The sequence below is a fragment of the Nyctereutes procyonoides genome, unplaced genomic scaffold, assembly GCF_905146905.1.
Source record: "Nyctereutes procyonoides isolate TBG_1078 unplaced genomic scaffold, NYPRO_anot_genome, whole genome shotgun sequence".
In the NCBI taxonomy this organism is placed as follows: domain Eukaryota; kingdom Metazoa; phylum Chordata; class Mammalia; order Carnivora; family Canidae; genus Nyctereutes; species Nyctereutes procyonoides.
In genome coordinates this window covers 8324527-8350808 of record NW_026575040.1, presented here as the reverse complement: position 1 = coordinate 8350808, position 26282 = coordinate 8324527, and the positions used below count along the sequence as shown (strand labels likewise).

Sequence of the window (26282 nt, the reverse complement as noted above, 5' to 3'; positions counted from 1 at the left end):
TTGTGAATAATAATAATTATAATAACCTGGGTTTTTTTTTTGGTTTTATTTTGTTTTTAATATTCCCAAAGGGTTGTAAAAAAAAACAAAGGCAAGAACAAAAAGAATAATGTGTAGCAGAGACCATGTTTGTCTGCAAGACCTAAAATATTTGCTGTCTTACCTTTACAGAAAAAGTTTGCTGACCCTTGTTTATAAATCAGTAAACATTTCAGTTTGGGAGATTGGTTAGTGTTAAATTTCGAGAACATACTGAAATTCTTTGAATTGGGAAATGTTTTTTTTTTAATTATATTTAACAGAATTACCTGAATAAATTAAGATTATAGGAATCCTTTTCAAACAACATGAATTTTATATCACATTATTGTATTTTTAAAATAGCTCTAATAAGGGAATCTAAGATTTGTCAAGAACCTATTGTATGCTTATAAAACATATACGTGCTCATTATAAAAAAATGAAATGTCAAAGTATTTTCCTCAGTAGTTTAGTGTGCATGCATATATAAACCAACTATATGTCTTGTTTTTCAAGAAGGAATCATATTTTCATCATATTCCATGACTTGCCTTTTCTCCCTCCAATAGAGACATCTCTTTCTTGTTTCACATTTTTAATTGAAGGCTATGCATGCACATATACACACAGTATATGTGTGTATGTATATATATACATACTCATACATTCTAGCTCATTTCTTATTAAAAGAGTGTATACTATTCCATGATTTAAATACATCCCCTCTTAAAAAACAAAATTTTCTAGTTTTTTTTTTTTTTTTTTTTTTTTGCTGCCAAAAACTGTGCTATAGAGAACATCATTTGAAATTTAAAAGGAAAAATTGTTGGTAGTAGCTTTTATTTGATTTGAGACCAAATTCTCTTCTGGTCTTAATTAATGTATCTTTCTGTTTTCATTTTCAGTAATATAAATTTCAAGTACCAGTGAATAGATGATGTTTACATGTATCTAAATTTTGTTATAAATAGAAATGCGAACTTGACAGACATTATAGTAATTTTTTTACACACATAGTTATAATGTTAAATTTATACAACACATTATAATTAAACTTTATTGTAAAGTTTAAATTAGAATTGAGAGAATTTTAAGTCAGTTATTTTTAATTTCACTGAGGTACTTTGAATATATTTGTTAATGTTAGATAATTTCTAATTGTCTACACTGATAGTCTCTTCATGCCTTTTTAGCTTAACATGTATCATAACTTATATGATACATTTTGTATCTTATGCTTTAGTACTTCAGGATACTTTCATCCTTATGAACTTTTCGATGTATAATAGTAATAGGTAAACCTATCTGATTTTCCTCTGAAAGATATTAGAAACAGTTCCTAAGAAATCATGTTCTTTCAAAAAAAATTATGTTCTTAAAACTGTAATTTTTTATATTTTTCTATAGTGCTTTTCTCCTAATGACTTTTAAAGAATAGGCAGTAAATTTTATTTTATTTATTTTATTTTATTTTTTATTTTATTTTATTTTATTTCTTTAGGCAGTAAATTTTAAATAATTTTTCCATCTTTATCTGAAAACTTATAGACTACTCAATGAGCTGTTTTTTGGTAATTTTTAAAAACAATGCCATAAAGTTTTTCCCATCCTTGATAACCAGTAAGTAAACCCTTGTATTTGTAAAATTGACTAGATTGAAGTATTAAAATATTTCCCATGAGATTTATTTAATTAGGCTTTCTTTGTACTGTCAGTTCTTGTTATTTGCACATTCTGTGTATGTGAATATCTGATATTTCAAATTTATTTGTAATTTCAAAATCATTACAACAGTTTCATGGTCATTATGGACATGCACAGAATGGTGAAAAATCTGAGTCTTTGGATTCGCTCTTTCCCACAAGGTGACTCTTGCAGCCTTGTTTTCAGCTCTCATACTGTAAAAATGTGTCCTCTTGTGCTCTGTTTAGTGTCATGTTCTTTGCACTTTTGTGCTTTTTGTTGGTGACTTCAGTTATAAATAGCCCCCAGCCATAGTGCTGAAGCTCTGTCTAGTGTTCCTAAATGCAAAAAGGCTGCAATTCACCTAAAGGAAAAAATATATATATATTCAGTTTTGTTCAGGCTTGAGTTAATGCTGTTGGCTATGAGGTATGTTAATGAATCACCAGTATATATTAAATAAGGTGTCCTTGAACAGAAACACACCTAAGACAAGGTTATATTGTGGTTAGTTGCTGCAAATGTCATCAGAGCTTGCAGGAACCTAGCCCTATGTATTCCCTAGGAGCATTGGTTCATTATTTACTAATTTATTGTTTGTGATGACTTTATAGAACAATTGCCACACATAATAAAAATTGTGCATTTGAAGTATAATTTGATTTGAATACTAGTTTTTATTGAATAAATCCATTGTGATATGCAACACAATGAATAGGTGTTAACAGAATTGCTCGGTGGTATATAGATTTCTAATTTCTCATTTTTACCATAGAATTGAAATAAAAAACATCATTTTGGTTATGCATAAAATGATCTTAACAGAAAGTAATTTGTGGAGGTTTATTGACTCAGTAAATATTCAGGGGAGGGAATGCTCAGTGAATCTGAAAAAGATTTATTGAAAAAGGATTTTGAGTAATTGCAGAGTTTAGGCTGAATATATTTTAAAGCCCTGTCTATTTGGCAAAAAAAATGAAAGAATCTATAAGATTCTTTATGTTATTTAAAAAACTATTTCTACTTCATTAAATGAAGTGACTACTTCATCGTAGAATTCAGTTTTCTAAAGTATTACTTTTGCCAATAGCTCATCTGTTCTGAATATAGGAAAACAACATTTTCTGAAAAAGTAAATGACTTCTAACATTCTCTTTGTTTTTAAATATATATACGTTTAAAATCATTACAAGCTCATAAGAATTAGTTTTGACCTATGGCCAGCTAGTTCATTACAATTATCCCTTGAGTCCAGAAAGTAAATTTAAGTTTTCATTCCCCACCCCTCTTTTGGCCTTAATCATTAAACAGATTTTAAGATGTTTGATGTAACTTGAATGGTTTTCTGTATGGTTCATGTTTATAGCCCAGATTACAATAGTTTTGGTATCCCCAGTTTTATTAGGTAATTGTTAACCCATTCTTAAACTAATTTTGTTATTTCTTGAACAATGAGTAATTTTAAGATCCTTTATTATGGAACCATATAGTTATAAAAGAGAATTCTTTTCATTGTCCATAGTTAATTAGAAGAATTGGGAGATAGTAAAGGTTGTTATAAAGTAAAATGCTTGGTTTATTATTTTTGCCTATCATTAAAATCTTGTTGGTCCTATGAGGCTTATTTTAAATGCTTCTCAAAACCATTTCCATGATTCTAAGATTTCCTCCCATATTTGTCTGTTCCTTCCCCCCATCCAAAATTGCTTTCACTTTCTAGCATGTTCTTACAACATTTTGTTGTTCCTCAAAATGGAAGGGTTTTGCTGTATTCATCTTTATATTTCCATAATAGCTATCTGTGAATTTGTTACATGGTAATTGTTCAGTAAACATTTATTAGTTCTCTAGTTGATTTAAATACGGTAGATAGTCTTTTTCTTCCTCTAACTTAGTGAATTTTAATCATTTTACCATTCAAATACAACTGAGGGATATTATATAATCTACCATAAATAGTGGCTTATGATAGTGATGGGAAATAGAGTAGGGAGAAAAGAGATGTCCTTCCCTTTATTGTTTCTACCCCCATTATAATCTCTATGGTTAATTGATGACTTGGATATTAAATATACTCTACATTTCCCCCCCTATTTACAAAGATATATATCACATGTTTAATATAGAATCCATAGACACTACTTACTTTAGAAATTTAAAAATATTTCTGTTGTGTTCTAGTCAGTCATTGTTTTGTGTGTGTGTTTATTTCTGATTTTGTTTTCATGAAAAGGAGAATCTCAAATACTGACTTAATCTAGGAGGTTCTTAGCCACATATATTATTGATCCGTATCAATAAAAAATGGGGCACAGGATATTTTAATCTTCATAGTATATTGAGCACCATGTGTTAGAAATGTACTTTGAAATACCTTATTTGTACAATGTGCCACTGTTGTTGCTCAGCTATCAAATTTACAATTATGAAAGTCAAATGGACAAATCATTTTGGATTAAAATATCTTGTCATGTCTATTCAGTGGCAAAATATTTTCCCTCAGTTCTTTAGAATAATAAAATTGTTTAGAATATTACTGTTTTGGGGTTGTTTTTTTTTTAGAGTATTATCGTTTATATTGTTTACATTGCCGTGTTAGAACATAATGGCAAAAGCACAAAATATTTTCACAGTGATTGAAAGAATATTTGGTTTCATTCTAACATGGGTAAACATTCATTAATACTCAGTTTTGTGTTTGTTAGTGATTTAGTTATTTCTATTTTCCTTGACTCAGGTAAATTTTTCAAAGAGCAACTACATTTTTAAAACAGTACCTTGAAATATTTTTAGTAGTTTTAATTATTTCAAAGACTAACATATAGAGAATAGATAGCTTTGCCTTCATTTGGAGTACTCATGTAAAAGTTTGTTGAGTCGTCATCACAAGGTTTGCTGTATATCAAATTGAAGCCACGTTATATCCTCTCAAGGGATGTCTTCCTTTTTAGGTTTTTATTTTTCATTAATTAATTCATTCATTTTTAAAAAGCTTTTATTTCTAAGTAATCTCTATACCCAATGTGGTGCTTGAACTCACAACCCTGAGATCAAGAGTCATGTGCTCTATCCAGTGAGCTAGGCACCCCCATTCTCAGGTTTTTTTTTTTTTTTTTAATTTATTCATGAGAGTGAGACACACACACAAAAGACATAGGCAGAGGGAGAAGCAGGTTCCCTGCGGGAAGCCCTATGTGGAACTCAATCCCAGGACCCCAGGATCATGACTCAAGCCAAAGGCAGACCTCAATCACTGAGCCACCCAGGTGCCCCATTCTCAGATTTTTAAAGGTCTTAAGTAGTACATCTGAATAAATTCACATCATGTGTCTATGGATTTCTCATAGATTGGTATGAGGAATAATAATTGTTATTGAGCATTGGTATGAGGAATAATAATTGTTATTGAGTGTTACTTCTGACGTTCTCATTCAGTGATTTCATTGATTATCAAAGGATACAACATTTTCTCTTAACCAAATTGGAACCAACTGATAGAAATGGTACATAATAACTTAAATATTTTGTTTTAATGTAAAACATATTAATGTATATTCACTTGCCAGCCTTTTGGTGTAGGTCAAGGCCTTTGTTTTAGACTGTAGATTTCCCAGTTTCAGTCTTTCTTTTTAGAACAGAGAGTATTTAAAGACTTGTGCAGCAGTTTGAGTGTAGAATCTGTTACAGCATGGGGCTGGAACTTAGAATTCCGAGAGCCAGTTGCATACTCTACCAATTGAGCCAGCTAGGCGCCCCCTATCTTTCTCCTTTTTGTATCTTGGAAAGTGTCTTCTATTTAAGGTTTAATGTTTGTTAAACAGTCTTTCCCCATTAAACACCATGAATATCTGTTGTCTGGGTTATATATATTTGGATTTTCTTGAACTTTGTTACAACTAGTTCTTACTTGATGTGGGACAAATACTGTACTTCCTAAGGAAGACTGACTAGATGTATTGGGGTTTATAGTCTCAGTATTTTAGAAAGCTAGGTTGCTTTCTTTCCTTTTTAAAATAGAACACTTTTATATAGAAAATTACAATTATTTTAGGCTTGGGAAGCTGTATGAATAATTTACACACACACACACACACAGAATGTGTGGTTTGGGTTTTGCCTTAGGTAGAAAGGCAGCAGATGCCTCAGCACTTCTAAATAGTTAAAATGATCCATCTTGTTTTGTGCAGCATGGGTAAGGTTTCTGCTATATCTTAATAACGTTGGTTACCAGTGTTTTCTGCCAAGGGCTCCTCTGGCATTGGATTAGATTTCACAGTTTCCTTCTTTCATTTTTTTTTTATAATTGAGTTTGCCTTCCTCCACATGCCTGATAGCCACTGCCTGGAGATCAGGTGATGCAAATTCAAGGACGCAGGCTCTGATAAGTATTGGAAAGGGCATTCAAAGGTTTTATGATTCACTCTTCTGTGCTTTTAGAAAATTTGCCTTCTAACAATTCAATACAAGGCTTTGCTCTTCTGTACTTGAATTTTCGGAAATCAGAGCACTAATTTTTTCTCTAGGTGGGTTTTTTATCCTAGAAACTTTTCTTCCTAATTTGGCAGCACTGGCTTCTGACTTTCAAAACAAAATCTAAGATTTACCTCCTAAACCTATATTCCTTTGTAAATAATATTCTGTCTTTTTATATAATATTGTGATTGCTGTTTTTCTAGTGGTGCTATGTTTTTAATAAATGACTGTGTTTTTAAGGGTTATCTTGGGAACTAAGAATAAAAAACTTTTTTGGGTTGAAAAGGAATCTTGATAGAATTAGTAAATCAGAATCAGTAAAGAACTCCTCCGTGTAGTTGTAAATATGAAATTGAAAATCTTAATTATGATATTAATGAGCCAGCTGTTTAGGTTCAGCAGCAATTAAATACAAAGAAATCCAACATGTAAGATTCTACTAGAATGGAAGTTAAAGATCAAGTATGTAGTATATGTGGTGTTTGAAATGCAGCATTTCAGACTTTGCCAGTGGTTTCCACACTGCTTTGACTCAGTCTCCCCAGCACAAGTTGGGTTCCATATGAGTTGCAGACCAGCCAGCTGGAGGACTTGGGTGTGGTAATCATGGGGCAGGTAAGATGGTGCTACAAAGGAAGAACCCAATTTTGACAATCAAGTTCTTTCCTTTTTTAAAAAGAAATTTTGTTGATAGATATCTGGGTGATTGGAAGATAATTTTAAGCCATTCCTTTTCTTGAGCCATACTACTTATTGCCAACAGGGTTTGCAGATGAACTCGGTTTTGAGCAGAGATTAGTTCTAATTTTTTGGCAGTACTGCTGCTAAATTTATTAAAACTAAAATGTAAATAAGCTTTAGATGTGTCAAATATGGGGATATTACAGTTCAAAAGAAGCTGGATGTTGAATGTATTATTAGAATTAAATCAATTTTAAGGCAAGTAGAAATATAAAAGTCTAAATTATTTCTGTATGTCCTCTGCAGTTCCTAGAATTTTGCTTCACTGTTTATTTTAGAGCCATATTTTTGATTATTTTATTTTGGCTCTTAAATTTTATTTTAAGTTTTAAATTAATGAGTTTAATGATGGATCAGAAGGGAATATCACTTGTGTATAAAATAAATACTGATAATATTTTGTGCTTCTTTTCACCATCTCCCCACATAAACTTTATTTTATTTTTTTAAAAGATTTTATTTATTTATTTGAGAGAGAGCAAGAGAGAGCACATGAGCTGGAGGGAGAGGGAGGGGGAGTGAGAATCTGTGGCCGACTCCACGCTGAGTTCAGAGCCCGAAAGATCCACCTAAGCTAAAACCAAGAGTCGGCCACCTAGCCAACTGAGCCACCCAGGTGCCCCATCCCAAATAAACTTTAAACGTAAAGTTAGCAATTTATGTTTATATAAATTATATAAATATGTCTATATACAATTGTAGGAAATCACAAGGAAAATGATAGAGTTGCTAATTTAAAAGTGTTAAACCGATACATCATGGTTTTTTAAAAAAGCCCAAGTATAAAAGTAAATACCAAATAGAAAATATTTTAATCATATATAAGACTAAAGGAAAGAACTCTCACAAATCAGCATGGGGGAGGCTACTAAGATTCTGTTGGGCAAAATATATGAATAGGTAAGTTAGCAAAAGGGAAATGCAATGAGGAAACACGAAAAGGTACTTTTACTAGTTCGTAAAGAAAATTCAAAATAAGTCAACCATGAGGCTTGAAATCTTGTCTGTAGTACTAGATTTCAAAATATATACTTCTGTCTAGTATTGGTAAGATTTGTTAAAATTTATATTTACTGGTGGTAACAATATAAATTATAATATAGCTCTTTGAGAGTACAGATTGACATTATGTAGCAAGAGTTTAAAAATACTTTTTGATCTGTTAATTCCCCTTTGGGGACCCAAAGCCTAAGAATATTCACTGTAACATGATTACTAATATAAAAATTAGAAATAACCTAAAAATCCAATAGTAGAAAATACTTCATTAACCTGTGGTATATCTACTATGTAGAATATTTTAATGATGAGTTAAAAATGATTATCATGAGGGAGTGCCTAGGTGGCTCTGTCAGTTAAGTGGCAGACTCCTGATTTTGGCCCAGGTCATAATCTCAGGATCCTGGGATCTAGCCCTATGTCCCGCTCAGCGGGGAGTTTACATGAGGATTCTCTCTCTTCCTCTCTCTAAAACAAATCTTTAAAAAATGATTATCATGAAGTCTTTAACATATCAGGTAGGGAGAGAAATGGGATACATAAATAAAAATTATTAGGCACCTACTTGGACAAGCATAAGTTAAGAGCTTTGTGTCTGTTATCTTATTTAAGCTTCTCAACAACTTTGGAAGTTTAGGCCCGTAGCCTGAATGTTACATAAGAGGTAGCTAAGGTCTGCACGAGGTTAGTTCACAAAACTTAAGAGATGGTGCTAGAATTTGAATATTAAGTTTGCTTCCAAAGCCAGTGTTCTTCCTATTATATAACATGAGATATTAAAAATAAAATGATTTAGGGGTGCCTGGGTGGCTCAGTTGGTTAGATGTCTGCCTTTGACTTGGGTCATGATCTCAGGGTTCTGATCAAGCCCCTGCATCGGGCTCCCTGCTGAGCAGGGAGGGAATCTGCTTCTCCCTCTCCCTCTGCCGTCTACTTGTTTTCTCTCTCTCTGTCACAATCTTTTAAAAAAAAATAAATAAAAATAAAAAGATTTTTAAAAATTGTTCTTTAGGAATGCCTGAGTGGCTCAACGATTGAATATCTGCCTTTGGCTCAGGGTGTGATCCTGGGGTCCTGGGATCAAGTCCCGTATCGGTTCCCTGGAGGGAGCCTGCTTCTCCCTCTACCTGTGTCTCTGCCTCTCTGTCTCTGTGTCTTTCATGAATAAATAAACAAATAAAATCTTAAAAAAAAAAAAGTGAGATTTTAATTTTATAGGATAATCTTTACCAGTACACATTGTAAGTGAAATGGAGTTTTATTTCAGCAAATCAGTTTGGATCTGTTTGAAATTCACAGCATATATGGGGAATTCTCATTTTTCACTTTCATTTTCATTTTTCTCATTTTCTAGATGTTAGCCCCTAGGTTTTTTTTTTTTTAAGGAAAGTATGTTAAAATTACAGATACTTCATAACTTAAAATACCTGAATATTGTAAAGAAAATTAAACTTTTTTCAGTGCTGTCTAGATTTTAGTTCTTTGCTAACAGTTTTTTAAGATGACATATTTGTAGTTAATCTCAAAATTTTTCTGATGGTTTTTAATATTTTTGCCTTAAAGAAAATAACTTATAGTATTTTCTAAGATGTAGAGAGAGACCTTAAAAATAAGATAGAGATTGTAAATTTCCTTAAAAGCAGTAGAAAAAAAATGAATATGTTAAAGTTCTTTTAAAATTACTTGAATAAAAAAGAAATAAAATGGAATTATAGAAGATTCATCATTTATCGTGGTTATTTTCTTCAGTCTGTTCTCTCTTTTTTGCTGATTTATCCTTTTCATATGGATCGAGTAAAATATTCCAAAAGAACAAAGTTCTTAATAAAGCATGTTTTCATTTTTATGTAAATACCAATAGTCATGGAAGTAGAATCTTCTCCATCTCTTCCTGCCAAGAAATTTGTGACTTTTTAAACAACATAACTTTAAAAAAACTTACTTTTGAGTTTTAAAAATGTATTCATTCAACTAATATTTATTTGTTTGTTTTAAAGATTTTTATCTATTCATGAGAGAAAGAGAGAGAGAGAGAGTGGCAGAGACAGAGGGAGAAGCAGGCTCCTTGCAGGGAGCCCAATGTGGCACTGCATCCCGGGACCCCAGGATCATGCCCTGAGCCAAAGGCAGATGCTCAACCACTGAGCCACCCAGGCATCCTTCAACTAATATTTATTAAGTACCTTTTGTGCCAAGCACCTTCTGTTGTCTGAGGAAGATTAAGACATGGTTCTGGATGCCTGACTGGTTCAGTCAGAAGAGCAGGTGACTCTTATTCTTGTGGTCGTGAGTTCAAGCCCCATATTGGGTAGAGATTACTTAAATAAATAAATAAACATTCTAAAAAAAGACTTGGTTCTTTAAAGAGTTCATGGTCTAGTAGAGGAATAAAAAACCATTAATTCATCTTAAAAATGCAAGATCAAGTAAACTAAAAGGCATAACTTAGGGATAAAGATGAATGGGATTTTATTCACCAGGGATTATGAATTTAACATTTTTGTTTTATGGAATAGTGGAATCAGAATTATTGGAGGTGCTCATTAAAAATAGAGATTATCCAAGTCCAGATCTTCTGAATTGTATTTAGTATGTACAGTTGACCCATGAACAACTTGGGTCCACTTATATGCAGATTTTTTTTTTTTTGTTAAATATAGTACTGCACTCTAAATGTATTTTCTTTTCGTTATGATTTTCTTTTCCCTTTATTGTAAGAACACAGTAGATAATACATACAACATGGAAAATATGTGTTGACTGTTTATGTTATCAGTAAGGCTTCTTCTGATCAATGGTAGGTTATTAGTCAGATTTTGGGTGAGTCATGTTATATGCAGGTTTCCATCTGCATTGGAATCAGTGCCCCTAATCCCTGTGTTGTTCAAGGGTCAGGGTATATACATACCTTCCTGTAAAGGGAAGGTATCCACTCCTTTGGAATGTATCATAGTATAATCATAAGCTTTCTCCTTTCCATGAACGTATAGATTGTTTCCATTTTTTTCGAGTGAACATCCTTATATATAACATAATACATACATATATAATACATATTTCTTTAAATCCGAAGTAGTTTTGCTAGGTGAAAGGATATGTGTATTTCTCATTTGCTGTCAATTGCGTCCCTGACCGTAAAACAGTTATATTCCTATGAACATTCTTATGTGTGCCTGTTAGCCACAGTTTTATCCAATATTTAAGACATTTTGTAAACTGATATAATGAAAATATTTTGTTTTAATTTGTATATCTTTGCTTACTGATAAAATGAATGTTTTTATGACCATTAACCATTTGTAGCTCAATGCTTGTTCATATTGCTCATTTTCCTTTTTTTTTTCTTATGGGTTTGTATATTGTGAGTAATGCATACTAGTCAACTCTCTATTATATGTTGTAAATATTTTATCTCAGTCTGTTACTTACCTTATGTAATTTATAAAATCTTTCAACACGGAAGTTGAAAACAATTAAGTTGTCAGATCTGTTAGTTACGACTTTTATGGTGTTTGGATTTTTAAAATAATAGCTTCATCGAGATATAATTCACATATTTTAAAGTTCACTCTGTTGAAGTGTACAATTTAATTTTTTTAGTATATTCATGGAGTTAGGCATTCATCACCACAATTTAATATAAAAAATTTTCATCACTCTGAGAAGAAACTCTATACTGATTAACAGTCATTCCTCTCTCTTCCCAGTCCTTAAAAACCACTAATCATCTTTCTGTCTCTATAGATTTGCCTGTTATGCCTGTTTCATATAAATGGAATCATATAATACATGGCCTTTTGTGACTGGCTTATTTTACTTAGTATGATGTTTTCAGGTTTCATCAGTGTTACAGCATGCATAAAGAGTACTTCATTCTTTTTGGAGGGTATATAATTTTTAATGAGGTGTGTCTAATTTCCTTTTTAAAAAGATTTATTTATTTATTTATTTATTTATTTATTTATTTATTTATTTATTTATTTATTTATTTATTTATTTATTTATTTATTTATTTATGTGAGAGAGCACGTGCAAGAGTAGGGCAGGGGAAGAGCAAGAGGGAGAGAGACTCTCCAGCAGACTGCTCACCATGTTCAGAGCCTGACATGGGGCTCAGTCCCATGACCCTGAAATCATGAACCCCGCTGAAACGAAGAGTCTGATGCCTAACTGAGCTGTGCCAGGCACCCCTCTAATTTCCTTCTTGAATTTAAAAAGTTATGGTAAAATTTACCAAATTTAAAAGTTATGGTAAAAATGATCATGGGATTGAGGCCCGTTTCAGGCTCTGCACTGAGCTCAGTATGGAGCCTGCTTGGGATTCTCTCCTCTTCCACTGCCCCTTCCCTCCTGCTCCTGCTCTCTCTCTCTCTCTCAAAAAATAAGTAAATAAATAAAAAATAATGTGGTAAAATATTTACCCTCTTAACCATTTTTAAGTTGCAATTTAGTAGTATTAAGTATATTTATATTGTTGTGCAATAAATGCTAGAACTTTTTATCTTGCAAAACTGAAACCATACTCATTAAACAATTCCGCATTTTCTCCTACCCTCGGCCCCTTGGTAACCACTATTATATTTTTTTGTTTCTAAGAATTGGACTAGTTGAGATACCTCATGTGAGTGGAATCATTCAGTATTTGTCTTTGTGACTGGTGTATTTCACTTAACACAGCACCCTCAAGGTTCATCCGTACTGTAGCATGTGACAGGATTTCCTTGCCTTTTAAGGCTTATAGTCCATTGTATGCATACTACATTTGTTAAACCATTCATCTGTCGAGCATTTAGGTTGCTTCCACCTCTAGGCTATTGTGAATAATGTTGCTGTGTACAAGCATTTCTTTGAGATTCTGCTTTAATTATTTTAGATATATATCCAAAAGGTGAGAATGCTGTATTGAATGGTAATTCTGCTTATTTGAGCAGTCATCATACTGTTTTCCATAGTAACTGCACCATTTTATTTTTCCATTAACAGTGCAAAGGGGTTCCAGTTTCCCTGTATCCTTACTACTGCTTATTTTCTCTCTTTTTTTTTAGTGGCTGTCTTAATGGCTGTGAAGTGGTGGTTTTGATTTGCATTTCTCTAACGATTCATAATGGTGAACATTTATTCATGTGCTTGTGGCTATTTGTATATCTTATTTGAAAATTGTCTATTCAAGTCCTTTGCCTGTTTTTTTTTTCATAAATTAATTTTTATTGGTGTTCAATTTACCAACATACAGAATAACACCCAGTGCTCATCCCGTCAAGTGTACCCCTCAGTGCCCGTCACCCATTCACCCCCACCCCCCGCCCTCCTCCCCCTCCACCACCCCTAGTTCATTTCCCAGAGTTAGAAGTCTTTATGTTCTGTCTCCCTTTCTGATATTTCTCACACATTTCTTCTCCCTTCCCTTATATTCCCTTTCACTATTATTCATATTCCCCAAATGAATGAGAACATACACTGTCCTTCTCCGGTTCCTGTGGCCAAGTTCAAAAAGGGTGTTGCCTGAGTTCTCCTCTGGGATTTTGATGGAATCTTGTCTCACATTTAGATCTTTCATCTATTTTGAGTTTATCTTTGTGTATGGTGCAAGAGAGTGGTCCAGTTTCATTCTTCTGCATGTGGATGTCCAATTTTCCCAGCACCATTTATTGAAGAGAGTGTCTTTCTTCCAGTGGATCGTCTTTCCTCCTTTATCGTATATTAGTTGACCATAAAGTTCAGGGTCCACTTCTGGGTTCTCTGTTCTGTTCCATTGATCTATATGTCTGTTTTTGTGCCAGTACCACACTGTCTTGATGAACTGATGAACACAGCTTTGTAGTACAACCTGAAATCTGGCATTGTGATGCCCCCAGATATGGTTTTCTTTTTTAAAATTCCCCTGGCTGTTTGGGGTCTTTTCTGATTCCACACAAATCTTAAAATAATTTGTTCTAAGTCTCTGAAGAAAGTCCATGGTATTTTGATAGGGATTGCATTATACGTGTAAATTGCCCTGGGTAACATTGACATTTTCACAATATTAATTCTGTCAATCCATGAGCATGGAATATTTTTCCATCTCTTTGTGTCTTCCTCAATTTCTTTCAGAAGTGTTCTATAGTTTTTAGGGTATATTTTGAGAACCATTTGAATGGTAAATGGTTCTCCAACCTTTTATTTTCAGGTTGTAGGTGTCCTTCTGTCTAAAATGAGTCTCTTGTAGACAGCAAATAGATGGGTCCTGCTTTTTTATCCAGTCTGAAACCCTGCGCCTTTTGATGGGGTCATTAAGCCCGTTCACATTCAGAGTTACTATTGACAGATATGAGTTTAGTGTCATCATGATATCTATTTAGTCCTTGTTTTTGTGGATTGTTCCACTGAACTTCTTCTTAAAGGGGAGTTTTAAGAGTCCCCCTTAAAATTTCTTGCAGAGCTGGTTTGGAGGTCACATATTCTTTCAGTTCCTGCCTATCTTGGAAGCTCTTTATCTCTCCTTCCATTTTGAATGAGAGCCTTGCTGGATAAAGTATTCTTGGTTGCATGTTCTTCTCATTTAGGACCCTGAATATATCCTGCCAGCCCTTTCTGGCCTGCCACGTCTCTGTGGAGAGGTCTGCTGTTACCCTAATATTCCTCCCCATGAAAGTCAGGGACCTCTTGTCTCTTGCTGCTTTAAGGATCTTCTCTTTATCTTTGGAATTTGCCAGCTTCACTATTAAATGTCGAGGTGTTGAACGGTTTTTATTGATTTTAGGGGGGGATCTCTCTATTTCCTGGATCTGAATGCCAGTTTCCCTTCCCAGATTGGGAAAGTTTTCAGCTAGGATTTGTTCAAATACATATTCTGGCCCTCTGGCCCTTTCGGCGCCCTCGGGAACCCCAATTAAACGTAGGTTTTTCTTCCTTAGACTGTCATTTATTTGCCTTAATCTGTCTTCATGGTCCCTTAATTGATTGTCTCTTTTTTCCTCAGTTTCCCTCTTTGCCATTAACTTGTCTTCTGTCACTCACTCGTTCTTCCACCTCGTTAACCCTCGTCGTTAGGACTTCTAGTTTGGATTGCATCTCATTCAATTGATTTTTAATTTCTGCCTGATTGGATCTAAATTCTGCAGTCATGAAGTCTCGTGAGTCCTTAATGCTTTTTTCTAGAGCCACCAGTAGCTGTAGAATAGTGCTTCTGAATTGGCTTTCTGACATTGAAGTGTAATCCAGATTTTGTAACTCTGTGGGAGAGAGGGCTGTTTCTGATTCTTTCTTTTGAGGTGAGGTTTTCCTTCTAGTCATTTTGCTCAGTGCAGAGTGGCCAAAAACAAGTTGTATTGGAACACGGGGGAGTATCACTGGTCCATCTAGCTGGTCTTCTGGGGGAGGGGCCTGCTGTGCTGATTTTCAGGTGTTAGCACTTGGGGGAGCTGCTCTGCCCCTGCCTGCTGCCGGGCTCAGCGGGGGACCCCGTGGGGCCCCAGGAGGAACAGCCGCAGTTGCTATGGCAGCTCTGGAAGCCTGGATTCAGCCTCCGCAGGAACTACGGGGCTCGGGGCTCTCGGTTCTCTGTCCGCAGGGCCTGGAGGCTCCGGGGCGGGGCCGCTGATCTGCTCAGCTCGGGGCAGGAGCGTCCTTGCTGTCCTGGGCCCTCCCGGCCTCTGCCTGTCCCGGGGGAGGCCGGATCCTGGGCTGTGTCCCGGCACCCTGTGCTCCGGGGCCTGTGCTGTTGGATTCGCGCTCCCGCCCCGCAGCCCCCTCCGCGGAGCCCCCGCTCGAGCCCCTCCGAGCTGCTCCGGTCGGTCCCGCCATGCGCGCTGCAGCCCTTAGGGAGCTCGGAGCACTCTCCCGGGGCGCAGGTGTCTGTTAGTGTCCCCGGGAGCCCGAGGGCATCCCCGCCCTCCTGGGTCCTGCTCCACCTCCATGCGAGCCCCTTTCCGCCCGGGAAGGTTGGTGCAGCTCCTGCTTCTCCGGGACGGGGCTCTCCTGTCCTGGGGACACTCGCCCCGGCCCTACCCCGGCTCCTCGTGGGGCCCCTCCGCCTCGGAGGCCTTTTGTTTCTTTATTTCTTTTTCCCCGTCTTCCTACCTTGATAGAAGCGCGGACTCTTCTCACTGTAGCATTCCAGCTGGTCTCTCTTTACATCTCAGGCCGAATTCGTAAATTTTCAGGATGGTTTGAAGGTTATCTAGGTAATTTGGTGGGGACAGGCGATTTGGGGACCCTGCTCTTCCGCCATCTTGCCCCTCCCCCCCCTTTGCCTGTTTTTTAATAGGGTTTTTTGTTGAGTTGTTGAAGTTCTTTATTTTGGATATTAACTCATGATCATATATATGATTTCCAGATATTTTCTGCCATTCAGTAGGTTGCCTTTCAATCTGTTGGTTGTTTCCTTTGATGAGTAGATTTTAAGTTTGGTGTATAGTCCCAAGTGTCTATTACTTGTGTCTTTGGTGTCATATCCAAAAAATAATTGCCAAATTTATTATCACCTATGTTTTCTTCTGGAAGTTTTATAGTTTAAGGTCTTTAATCCAGTTTTAGTTAATTTTTGTATGTATTATAACAGAAGGGCTCAACTTCATTGTTTTGCACGTGGATACTTAGTTTCCCCCCACATCATTTGTAGAAAGTACTGTTCTTTCCCCATTGTATGGTCCTAATACATTTTTGAAGATCATTTGAACTGATGTGTGAGGGTTTATTTCTGGGTTTATTCCTGTTCCATTGATCTATATATCTGTTTTTATGCCGGTAACACACTGTTTTGATTATTTCAGCTTTGTTATGTGTTTTGACATCAGGAAATATGAAGGCTCTGACTTTCTTCTTTTCAAGATTGTTTTGGCTACTCAGAGTCCTTTGAGATTTCATATGAGTTTTAAGATGATTTTTTTTGTTTCTATAGAAAATGCCATTGGGATTTTGATAGGGATTGCATTGAATTTGTAGATCACTGTGAAGTATGCACATTTTTACAATATAGATCTTCTGATCTATGAGCACTGGATATATTTCCATTTATTTGTGTTAATTTCAGCATTGCTTTGTAATTTTCCCCCTATAAGTCTTTCACCTCTTTAAGTTTATTCCTATGTATTTCATCCTTTTTGATGCTATAGAAAATGAGATTTTTAAAAATAATTTTTTAATTTATTATTTATAATAGTCACACACACACAGAGAGAGAGAGAGGCAGAGACACAGGCAGAGGGAGAAGCAGGCTCCATGCACCGGGAGCCCGACGTGGGATTCGATCCCGGGTCTCCAGGATCGCGCCCTGGGCCAAAGGCAGGCGCCAAACTGCTGCGCCACCCAGGGATCCTGAGATTGTTTTCATAATTTTCTTTTCAGATTGGTCATTGTTGGTGTTAGAAAAAACTGATATTTGAGAATTTGATCCAACTTCATGGATGGATCAGTTTATCCTAATAGTTTGTCATGGATTTTTTTAGGGTTTTCTGCATATAAGTCATGTCGTATGAACAGAGATTATTTTACTTCCTTTCAAATTAGGATTTTATTTATTTGTTTACATAACGGCTGGGACTTCTAGTATGATGTTAGAGAGTTCCTTGTGCTTGATCTTAAAAGAAAAGCTTTCAGTCATTTACTATTGGCTATGATATTAGCTGTACATTTTTCATATATTGTCTCAATTAGGTTGAAATAATGTTCGTATATTCCTAGTTTTTTGAGTTTTTTTTTATCCTGAAAGGGTATTGACTTGTCAGGTGCTTTCTCTCAATTGGAATGATCATGTGTTGCTTGTTTTTTTTTTTTTTTCCTTTCATTCTGTTAATGTGATACATTACATTTATTAATTTTTACATTTTGAACCATCCTTGCATTCCACAAATAAGCCCCACTTGTTCATGGTATATAATGCTCTTCATATGCTGTTGAACTTGAAGAGTGGACATTCTTTGCTTGCTCTTTAGAGGGTATGTATCTAGTTTTTTACCATTGACTCTGTTAGCTGTAGATTTTTTCAGAGATGTGGCTTTAAAAAAAAAATCAACTCTAGATTTTATTTTTGCTTGTATGAGAGTAAAGCTTTTATTTTCTCCAAAACTTTTTGAACAAATATTTTTTTGAATCTTATTCTGTACTGCTGATTTGTTTGTATATTTCTCCATCTACATGGAATTATTTTATTTTATTTCTCCAGTAACATGGAATTATTTTATTTAACATTTTTGATTGTTTTAAAACTTTCCAATCAGTATATTTGCTTGATACAAATATCAAAAGCTACAAAAGTCTTTATAATGGAAAAGAAGTTCCTCTCCTACCTTTATCTCAACCACAGGTGTTGCTTTCAGTTCCTTTTTGTCTTTCCAGAGACTTCTCTGCATATGCAAACATTTGCCACATTCTTTTTTAGCATCTACTTACTATGTGATTGATTGGACTATGCTTTATTAAATATTCTACTGATTAACATTTAGGTAGTTTCCTGCATTTAAAAACAGCATTACAGAGAATGTTTTGTAATATATATCTTGTGCACAAGTCTAAATGTATAAAATATTTTTATAAGATAAATTCCTAGAAGTAGAATATATATTTAAAATTTTGATAGTTGTTGCCAAATTTCCCTTCATAGAAGATTTGTGCTAGTTCATAATCCTACTGGCTATGCAGAATGCTTTTTCTCCTGTGCCTTCAATACCATGTTTTAAAACTTTCTGATCATTTAAAAATAATAGATGTATATTTGTAACTCATTATTTATAATGTTTTAACTTTCATTTCTCCTAAGAATGAGAGTGAAGGGTTTTTTAAATATGTATATTCCATTTATTTTTTGAATTGTTCATGAACTTTTCCCATTTAAAAACTGGCTTATTGGAAATTTTCCTCTGACTTGTAGAAGGGATTTAGCTTTTTGTGATATAAATTGCAGCCATTTTTTCCCCAGTGTGATACCTTTTGATTTTATTTATGATTGATTTTAGAAATTTGCTATCCATTCCTTTTAGTTGTTTAAGTAGTATTTCATGGTATGGATATATCATTATTTCTTTACTTTCTTACCTGTCAAAGGGCATTTTGGTTGTTTCCAGTTTTTGTGTATCACAAATGATGTTATTATAAGCATTCATGAATAGGGTTTATTTACTTACTTGAGAGAACGTACACAGAGAGGGAGGGAGAAGCAGACTCCCTGCTGAGTAGGGAACCCAACCTGGGGCTTGATCCCAGGACCTCAGGATCATGACTTGAGCCAAAAGCTGATGCTTAACTGAATGAGCCACCCAGGTGTCCCATGAGTAGGTATTTGTATGCACATAAGTTTCCTCTATTTTGGCTATATGCCCAGGAGTGTGATTGCTGGATTATATGTGTAAGTGTGTATTTAATTTTTTGAGAAAAACACTGAACCATTTTACACTTCCACTGGCAATATCTAAGGTCCAGTTTTTGTGCATCCTTGCCAGCATAGGCAATTATCACTTCTTAATTTGTTATTAAGAAATTAATATTTGTTATTTGTTATTATCACTTCTTAATTTTAGGAGTTTAGGTAAGTAGTGAGAGTTGCTTTATGTATTCTAGATACTAGTCCTTAGGTATATAGTTTATAGATATTTTTTTCCAGTCTGTAACTTGTGGGTTTTTTTTTAACTTTTGATTTTGAAATAATTATCAACTTGCAGGAAATTGTGAAGAAGTGTACAGGAAGGCATGCCCTGTGTACTCTTCATTTAGCCTTCTCCATAGTTAGCATCTTTCCTAACAATAGAGCAGTATCAGAAGCAAGGAATTGACATTCACAGAGCTTATTCAAATTTTACTACTCATGGACTTATTTGTGTGTGTTCAGGTCTATGCAGTTTATTTTTACATGTATAGTTTCATGTAACTTTGACCATAATCAAGACACCACAAAATTCCTTCTTGCTGCCATTTTATAGCCTTACTACCCCTGTTTATCAATCAGTTCTCTATCTGTAAATTATATGTTTCACCAGTGTTCTATAAAAGAAATCATGCCTTATGTATTCTTTGAAGATTGGGTTTTTTCATTCAGTATAATTTCTTTCAGGTTCATCCAAGTTGTGTTGTACACTGATAGGTGTTTTTTTTTTTAAGATTTATTTATTTATTTATTTATTTATTTATTTATTTATTTATTTATTTATTTATTTATTTATGAGTGTGGAATGGTGTGGCAGGTGCAGAGGGAGAGGGGGAGAGAGAGAATCTCAAGCAGCATCCCTGCTGAGCACAGAGTCCAATGTAGAGCTCCATCCTACAACCCCAAGATCATGACCTGAGCCAAAAATCATGACTCCACTGCTTAACTGTCTGAACTACCCAGGTGCCCTGGTAGTTCTTTTTTATTGCTAAGAATTATTTCATTGTGTGATATACTACCATTTGTTTGACTATTTTACCCACCAAAGGACATTTAAATAGTTTTCAGTGTTTGGCTGTCACGACCATTCATATACAAGTTTCTGTGTAGAAATAAGTTTTCATTTCTTTGTGATAACTGCTCAGTAGTTCAGTTGCTGGGCCATATGGTGAGTTCATTTTTAGTTTTAAAAGGAACAGCAAAATTATTTTTCACAGTATTCCATTTTATATTACTACCAGCCATATCTAAGTGATCTAGTTTCTCTCCATCCTTGTCAGCATTTGGTACTATCATTATTTTCTATTTTAGCCATTCTGATAGATGTGTAGTGATACCTCATTGTGGTTTAGTTTTCATTACCTTAAAATATCTTCAGTGAAATTTCTCTTTATATCTTTTGTCCATTTTCTAATTGGAATGTTTGTGTTTTTCACTAATGAGTTTTCTGAATTCTTTATATATTCTAGATACTATTCCTTTGTTGAGTATATGGTTTGCAATTATTTTCTTCTACTTTGTAGTTTTTTGTTTGTTTTTTTAATTTCTTAATAGGGTCTTGTGCAAGAGAAAAGTAAAAAAAAAAATCTCTATTTTGATGTCAGGGTTGAATACTCTTTCCCTCACTCTAGATTTAAAAGATTTTCTTTCATTTTTTTTCCTAAAAGTTTTACATTTAAATTTGTGACTCATAGGGCACCTGGGTGGCTCAGTTGATTAAGCATCTGATTCTTGGTTTTGGTTCATCGTGATCTCATTGGTTGTGGGCTCCCAGCTCTGTTGGGAGTAGGCTTCTCTCCTTCTGCCTCTCTCTCTGCCTCCCCATGTGCTCTCTATCTCTAAAATAAATAAATCTTTTTTGAAATGCTAGATTTGTGACTCATTTGTTCATAGAGTGAGGTTTAGGTTGAGTTTCTTTTACAACTGGCTGATTGTTCCAGTATCATTTGCTGAAACTCATCCTTTCTGCATTGTATTGCTTTTGTACCTTTTAAAAAACTAGTTGTCCACACCTGTATGAGTTTGTTTCTGGGTCCTTTTTCTGTTACACTGATCTGTGTCTTTTTCTGCCTGTACCGCATGATCTTGATTACTGTGGCTAAGAAGTCATAAAAATCAGAGTGATTTCTCTAACTTTATTCATTTTTTAAAGCTTTTATTTATTTATTCATGAGAGACAGAGAGAGAGAGAGAGCAAGAGAGAGAGAGAGAGACAGGCAGAGGGAGAAGTAGGCTCTGTCCAGGGAGCCTGACGTGGGACTCGATCCCAGGTCTCCAGGATCACACCCTGGGTTGAAGGCGGTGCTAACCCGCTGAGCCACCTGGGCTGCCCTAACTTTATTTTTTTGTTTAAAAATTCCTTTAGCTAGTGTAGTTATTTTGCCTTTATATACAGATTTTCTAGTTATCTATATCTCTGAAAAAAATCTTACTTAGAATTTGATAGGAATTGCTTTAAACCTGAATATCAATTTAAGGAAAATTAGTAGTTTTTCTGTGTTGATTCTTCCAAGATGAGAGCATGGTATGTCTCTTCATTTATTTAGATCTTTGATTTTGTTGATCAGCATTTTGTAGTTTTCAGTATACAAATCCTACACTTGTTTGAGCTAGCTGTACCTCAGTAGTTTATTCTTGGGGTGATTACAGATGTTATTGTATTTAAAATTTTGATTTTCATTGTCAGGATATAGATAAACAGTTGATTTTTGTTGTTATTATTGTTTTGTTAGTTATCTTGTGACCTTAGTAAAGGTCACTCTTAGTTTTAGGAAGTTTTTTGTAATTCTTTTTGGATTTTCTAGTTAGACTACTGTGTCATCTGCAAATAGGGACTTTTATTTCTCCTTTGTCATCTTTATGCCTTTCATTCATTTACTTTGCTTTATAGCAGTTTGGGATTCCAGTGCAAAGTTAATACTGGTGAGAATAAAATCCTTTCTTAAAAGCTCAGTCTTAGGTGGAGAGCCTCAAGATAAACTGCTGTTTTTTTTTTTTTTCCTGTTTTTGGACTTTTTCCCTTGAAATCCCCTTGTTTTTTGTCATTATTTTTATTTAAGTTTCCTGTTTATTAGCATTTGCCTAATAGAAACTTTATTCTTTTTTTTTCTTTCTTTTTTTTTAAGATTTTATTTATTTATTCATGAGAGACACAGAGAGAGAGAGAAAGAGAGGCAGAGACACAGGCAGAGGGAGAAGCAGGCTCCATGCAGGGAGCCCGATGTGGGGCTCGATCCCGGGTCTTCGGGATCACACCCCGGGCTGCAGGCGGCACTAAACCGCTGCGCCACCAGGGCTGCCCTGTTCTTTGTTTTTTCAAACTTTTCTGGCATTTTGTTTTAGGGTGTTTTTTGTCTTTTACATAAGTTTCATTGAGATATAATTCACATACTATAAAATGAAGCCTTGGGGGATCCCTGGGTTGCGCAACAGTTTATCGCCTGACTTTGACCCAGGGCGTGATCCTGGAGACCTGGGATCAAGTCCCACATTGAGCACCCTGCGTGGAGCCTTCATCTCCCTCTACCTGTTTCTTTGCCCCCCCCCTCAATCTGTGTGTCTCTCATGAATAAATAAATAAAATCTAAAAAAAAAGTCCTTTAAAAAAATAAATAAATAAAATGAAGCCTTTTAAAATGCATACAATTCGCTGGTTTTAGTATAGTCACAGAGTTGTGCCACCATCACCACTATGAACTTTAGAATGTTTTCATCACCCCAGAAAGAGACCCTTACCCATCATCAACCATTCCCCATTCCCACCTATCCCCACTCCCTGGAACTAATGATGTAGTTTCTGTCTCTGTGGATTTGCCTGTTCTAGACATGTCATATAAGTGGTGTCATACAATATGTGACCTTTGTGACTGACTTTTATTACTTAACATAATGTTTCAAAGCTTCATTCACGTTGTGGCCTGTGTCAGTACTTCATTCCTTTTATATGGCAAAATAACATTTTATTGTATGAATATACCATATGTTTTAATCCATTTGTCATTGATGGATATTTGGGTTGTTTCTGCTTTTTTGAAATTATGAATATTTGCTGTTGTGAATGAATACTCATGTACAAGATTTTGTGTGGATGTATGTTTCTAATTCTCTTCATCATATACCTAGGAGTGGAATTACATATGGTAAGTCTGTATTTAACATCTGATGTACTTTCAGACATTTCCAGAGCAGTGACACCATTTTACATCCTCACCAGTAAAGTGTGAGGGTTCCTAGTTCTCCACATCCTTTTCAAAGCTTGGTATTGTATGTCTTTTTGATTATAATCAACCTAGTGGGTGTGAAGTGGTATTTGATTGTGCAGGTTTATTTCTTATAAATAGCAAGGCTGTGACTGGCTTTTTAAAAACTCAGTTTAAAAAAATGTAACTTACTCTGATTATTATATTATCACTGTTATATTTGGTCTTTGTTCTGTCATCTTTGTTTCTTTTTGTCATTTATTTTTCTTTCCTGACCTGTGAGATGAATTATGTTTTCTTTGTTTCCTTTTCATTTTCTAGTGTTTAGGAATTCTCCCTTCTATTTCTATTTTGCAAGTAGTTACTATTTGAAATTTACCAAACACCAAATAAATACCAAAACATCAAAATTTAAACTTAACTCTTCCTGCAGACATCAGTGAAATTTCAGTGTAACCAGTGTGCCTTGTCCTCTTCCCTTTCCATTAATATATTCACTGGTTTGTTTTACTAGAAATGTGTTAATAGCTTATTCCTCAAATTTTCTATTAACAATTAAAGCTCACATTAGGAGTCATTGACAGAAGAAGCATTTTCCCTCATTGCATAAGAGTCGAAATCTTAACAGACTGATTATTTTGAGAGGACTCTAATCTATAGAATCCAAAGCTAAGAAGTAGTCGTTCAACTCAAGGTAGGTGGGGAGGGGATAAGAAGGCCTGATGAATGCATTGAGAATTGAGTTAAAGTTCAGCCAATAGAGCGGAATTCTAACAATATTTAACATGTCAAATTGTAATGTATCCATTTAGCAGACTAGGAAATTAGGATTTTTGGGACACATGGGTACCTCAGTGGTTGAGCGTCTGCTTTTGGCTCAGTGTGTGGTCCTGGGGTTCTGGGATCAAGTCTCACACTGGGCTCCCTTGGGGGAGCCTCTGCCTATGTCTCTGCCTCTCTCTCTCTCTCCGTCTCTCATGAATAAATATATAAAATAAAAAATATATATATAAAATAAAAAGTGTGGTCATTTTTTCGTATTAATTCTCCCCTTCCCACCATAAGATCTGGATTTGCTAAATCAGAAGACTATTTGGAGAAGAATGATACTATGACTAGAATAAAAATACTGGAGCTTTTGCTACTTCGGGAATAGCCGAAGTAAGCCTTCGGCGACTGTTAGCCTTTCTGTTAACAGAAAGGCTCTCTACTGCCTTCTGTTAACCTTTCTAAATCTGCAGCTTCCTTTTAGTTTGCTCCCAGATCTAACATGTCACTTCTAGTTTTATCCCTGTTGTGCTTTTTTTTTTTTTTTTTTAAGATTTTATTTATTTATTCATAGACACAGAGAGAGAGCCAGAGACACAGGCAGAGGGAGAAGCAGGCTCCAGGCAGGGAGCCCGATGTGGGACTCGATCCCGGATCTCCAGGATCACACCCCAGGCTGCAGGCGGCGCCAAACCGCTGCGCCACCGGGGCTGCCCCCTGTTGTGCTTTTAACTTAACCTCTGAAATGTGTTTTAACTTTATATAAAATGAAATTATAGTTTTTAATGATAGTAGTTCGTTATAGCTCTCATTGTTTTACACGGATTATCTTTTCTATATAAACTGAGGATAAACACTATTTTTTTTTTGATACCTAAGAAATCACCTCAGGTAATTAAACATTTCACTGTTTTAAAAAAGAGATAATTATCTATCTAATTCAGTTCTTCAACTTAGGGTCATTGCAAAGTGTACCTTTGCTGTATGGCAAACTACAATTTAGATACTGATTCAATTAAAGATGATAATTTCCTTTTCCAGTTGATTTTTTTGTACTGTAGTTTGTGAATACAAGCATTTGCAAAAATGACTGTGTAGTTTAGGAGAGTGCATTCCTTTGCACCTAGAGTTAGAGAAAGGATGAGAAAAAAAATGAGAACATACCTTTTAGAGATATTAAACTCTTGGTACTCTTCTTCCTCCCCCATCAAAGCTAAAAGTGATGGTTAAACATCGTTTCTGTGCCACTGAGGAAAGTCACCTTTGCTTCAAGACTTTCTAGATTATCTGAGTGGGAGAGGGTTTGTGGTACAGGAAAGGTGAACTTTAAGAGCAAGAAGGAAATATTCTCTTACCTGTCACAAAACTGTCTCAGGTCAAAATTTTTTTCCCCAGGTCAAATTTCAATGGTAAGTTGTCTTTGGCATCTCCCTATTTGTTTCTTCGTGCTTCTCCTGCCTTCTTCTGCCCCCTTCTTAGGTGCCTAATGTCTCTGGCTCCTCACTATGGTACTTTCCACAGGCTACAGATGTCCCTCTTATTAAACCCCACAGAACCCTTTCATTTTCCTTTGGATATTATCTGTATAATGAAAGACAGCAATCTGAGTTATAGAGTAAAGTTAGTTGGTTATAAAAGTTCAGTGTATTAGCCTGACTACTGAGAATTCCTGAAATTGCCAGTCAGTCTAGTGTGCCATGTCTAAATACTACCAGCTTTTCTCCAGCATTGCTGTTTCTTTGGTTGAACACAGATGAAGTTGGCTTATTTTCAGGGGCACTTTGTCTGAAAAATCATTCCTGGATCTTTAAAAGACTAACATAGCGTGGTGAGATACACTCCTTAGGAGGGTACAAAGAACAGACTGAGGTAAGCACGCTTTCCTTCTCACCTGGGAACTGTGGTCAAACAGAATATCTGGCATGACTTATGATTATTTGGCACCATAGGGGAAGGATACTTTTGAGAAGGAGCTAAATCTAAGAAATCTACATTTGCTTGAGCAATCTTCTGGGCTAGCTTCATTAGAGTAGTCTTGGTATTCATAATATTTCTACTTTTGA

The 26282-nt window shown here is 35.1% G+C and overlaps 1 protein-coding gene across 1 annotated transcript in view; it reads left to right on the top strand.

Annotated features, from left to right (window-relative positions):
* PIAS1 (protein inhibitor of activated STAT 1) overlaps positions 1 to 26282 on the top strand; it is a 117385-nt gene that overhangs the window by 31563 nt on the left and 59540 nt on the right. The window lies entirely within an intron of this gene.